Here is a 3,789-nt window from a genome sequence, read left to right as displayed (position 1 = left end):
CGGCAGCTTAATGAAACACCTCCTTTTCGACCCATAGTATCTTCAATAGGTACCTACATTTACAATTTATCTAAAATCCCTTGTAATCCTCTAGAGCCTCATGTCCCGCGTGAATACAACGTCCGCGGCACGTTTTCATTTGTACGTGAAATCAACCAGTTATCAACCTTAGGGAAGTTCATGTTATCTTTCGATGTTGAGAGTTTGTATCTTTTGATGTCGAAACACGTCTTGTAAATTTAATTTCAAAGTTGTTGTTTCTTTTTTGAGAGTTATTGTCACTCTGCTGTCTTTACGTCCTTTTAGAACAAAAGTCCTATTCCATTATTCCATGCTTACGTATTCCCGCACTGGCTTGCTTTGAACACTCTCATTTGTTCAAAGTAAACGTCCCAGATCCCGAGCACACTCAGGTAAGAGCACACCCAGTCTCTGCGAGGAAAAAACGCTTGGCTAGTAACCTACCTTGGGGCAGACCGGCCGGGCTATTCCAAGATCCAATTAGGGGCTTCTCAACTGCAACAACTTTAATGCACGCTATTGAAGCTGGATTTACCGCGGTTTCTGGCAACAGACTTACCCTCCAATGGATCCTCGTTAAAGGATTTAGGTTATACTCATTGCAATTACAAGACTTGCAAAAGCCTTGTATTGTTATATCTTGTCACTACCTCCCTGAGTCAAGATTGGGTAATCTGCGCGCCTGCTGCCTTCCTTGGATGTGGTAGCCGTTTCTCAGGCTCCCTCTCCGGAATCGAACCCTAATTCTTCGTCACCCGTTGCAACCATGGTGACTCACTACTTTACCATCGACAGTTGATGGGATAGATATTTGAATAAAACATCGCCAGCGCAAAGACCGTGCGATTCCATTAGTTTCTATGATTCACCACAACACCGGGCAAAATCTGCATTGGTTTTTACTCTAATAAATACATCCCTTCCGAAGACAGTCGCGACTTTTTGCAACCGTAACCTCTAGAATTACTACGGCTATCCAAGTAGTAACGGTACAATCAAATAAACGATAGCTAATTTAATGAGCCCTTCGAAGTTTCCCAGTACTAGTGCTTATACTTAGACATGCATGGCTTAATCTTTGAGACGAGCATATGACTACTGGCAGGATACACAAGGTAGCTATCCCATATCGGAGTCAGTGGCCAATAAAACAACTCAAACTCCGGCCACAAGCCTCTCCCACCAACGGACGATGCCGCACCTTCCGTTCTTTTGATCGCTCAGACAGCGAAAGGCCACCAAAAGATCGCGCCTTGGCTCGTTACTCCCCCGTCAAGGCGGCCCCATCAAAGGTCGCCGAGCTATCGGGCCTTCTCTTTTATTTTGCCCAACGCAGACAAAACTCAATGTATGCCACGTCTTTTCCGCGTACAACTACCCCGTGCCATTTCCTGGCATGCTGCCCCAACAGAACCCGATTAGACTCTGAAGGTAGGATGTAGGAGAATGCTATCCATATTCCTAACCCTAACCATGATCCTAACTCTCAACCCTAATGTTAGTGTTTCTTACATATTTTGTAATGATCTATTGAAAACAATTGGTTTTGGCAAGTTTGCAGATACCTTTTGCAAATCCGAGTTCTTAGCCCTACTTGAACAAGACTTTACCCCTTTCTCACTGTGGCCATATTTCGCAGGAAATATTGTGTTTAAACTAAATTATAGTTTTTTCTTATAGATGTCATTACCATCTGGTCAAAAAATTGGATTTGGCTTGTTCGTGGATACATTGTGGAAAACTGTCTTTTCAGCTTGAGTTGAACAAGACTTAACAAGTCTTTACTCTCTGTCTAATTGTTGCTGGAGAGATCGGGTATCATACAAATCTTAGCGTTGTCTTTCAGATTTCGATGCAATTTAATCAAAAATATTCCTTTGCCTTCTTTGCAGATACTTTTTGCAAAACCTTGTTTTCGGCGTGGGATGAGCAAGTCTTGACTTATTTTACTGTTTGGCCAGCCTTTGCAGGTAACACCGGGTTTTAATCAAATTTTTGTGTTTTGTTACAGATTTCAATGCAATCTAGTAAAAAAAAAGTGCTTTTGGGTTGTTTGCAAATACTTTTTGCAAGAGCGTATTTTCAGAGTGAGTTCAACAAGACTTCACCCATTACACTCTCTGGCCAAATTTGCAGGAAACACCAGGTATGAAGGAAATTTTAGTGGTTTCTTGCAGAGTTCAATGCAATCTAGTCAAGCAAATTACTTTTTGGTTATTTGCAGATACTTTTTGCAAGCGCCTGTTGTCAGAGTGAGTTCAGCAAGACTTGACCCATTTCACTCTCTGGCTAACTATCCCAGGAAACATAAAGTATAAACCACATTTTTTTAAAGAAATTTGAACAAAATCTCTTCCAAACACTTGGTTTTGACGTGCTTGCAGATACTTTTTTGCAAAACCGAGTTCTCAGCGAGATTTGAGAAAGACGACGTATTCCATTCTGTGGCCACATATCTCAGGAAACATCATGTTTCATTCAAATTTTAGTGTTTCCTTATACATTTTAATACAATCTGATGAAAACAGTTGGATTTAGCTTGTTCGTAGATACTTTATCATGAAACCGTGGTTTGAGCCACAGCTGAGCAAAACTTGGCACATATCACTCTCTGGCCAAATTTTGCAGGAAAGATTGGGTCTTAACCAAATTTTGGCGTTTTCTCTTAGATTTCGCTGCAATGTAGTCAAATAGAATGCTTTTGGCTTCTTTACAGATAAATTTTGCAAAACCATGCTTTCAGCGTGAGTTGAGCAACACTTGACCCTTTTCACCCTCTAAAGAAGTTTTGCAGGAAAACCGGGTAGGAAGCAAATTTTAGTATTTTCTTACGGATTTCAAAGCCATCTAGTAAAATAAACTGCCTTTGGGTTGTTTGCGGATACCTTTTACATAACCGTGTTTTCAGCGTGAACTGAGCAAGACTTGACCCATTTCACTCTCTGACCAAATTGCCAAGGAAACATCAAGTATCAACCACATTTCATTTTTTCCTCAGAGACTGCCTGACCGACTGGTTGACATTTTTTAACTAAGTTGTTGTCCGACAGGTAAATGACTGGCAAACCAAAAGTGACTAACTGGCTGACTGGCTGGTTGAGATACTAGCTGGTATCACACTGGCTGACTACCTACCGCTTGCTGAGTGACGAGTGACTCTCTGACTGATTGGTTGAATCAGTGTGTTCAAGCTGACTGGCTGTGACTCACCTAACTTCGTGTCAGGTTCGTGAATGAGTGTCTAATTGCCTTGTTGACTGCCTAGATGACTAAAACGTTGACTGCTCAATGGTACTTGACTGGCCATCTGACTGGGTAAGTGTGCGGGTTACCAACTGGTGACTGAAGGTAATTGACTGGTGACTGGCTTGTTGACTGACCGGCTAAAAAAAAAGGTTCACTGAACCATTGGCACTTGACAGGCTAACTTAATGGCTGACCGACTGGTGACTGAGTGGCTAATTGACTAGTGACTGACTGTTTGGCTGACTGGCCGACTGACTAAGAAGTTGTCTGACCAAGTGGTACTTGGCTGGCTATCTGACTGGTTGTCTGATCTGCGAGTCGACTGGTGAGGGAATGGCTTATTGAATGCTGACTAACCGGCTGACTGCCTGATCGACTGTCTGGCAGACTAAAAGGTTGACGGATTCATTGGTATTGGACTGGATATTTGACTGGTTAACTGACTTGCTGAACAACTGGTGACTGATCGGCTAGTCAACTAATGATTAAGTGACTCATTGACTGAGTGGCTGATTAAAAGTG

The 3,789-nt window shown here is 42.2% G+C and overlaps 1 pseudogene; it reads right to left on the bottom strand.

Moving 5' to 3' along the window:
- Positions 1-267: 267 nt before the first annotated feature.
- Positions 268-1,136, bottom strand: LOC148723534 (small subunit ribosomal RNA; annotated as a pseudogene; the record flags this gene model as incomplete).
- Positions 1,137-3,789: the final 2,653 nt, after the last annotated feature.

Source organism: Stylophora pistillata, chromosome 9 (assembly GCF_964205215.1).
Source record: "Stylophora pistillata chromosome 9, jaStyPist1.2, whole genome shotgun sequence".
NCBI classification, from domain to species: domain Eukaryota; kingdom Metazoa; phylum Cnidaria; class Anthozoa; order Scleractinia; family Pocilloporidae; genus Stylophora; species Stylophora pistillata.
The sequence above is the reverse complement of the archived record's forward strand: the minus strand, read 5'-3'. Positions and strand labels throughout refer to the sequence as shown.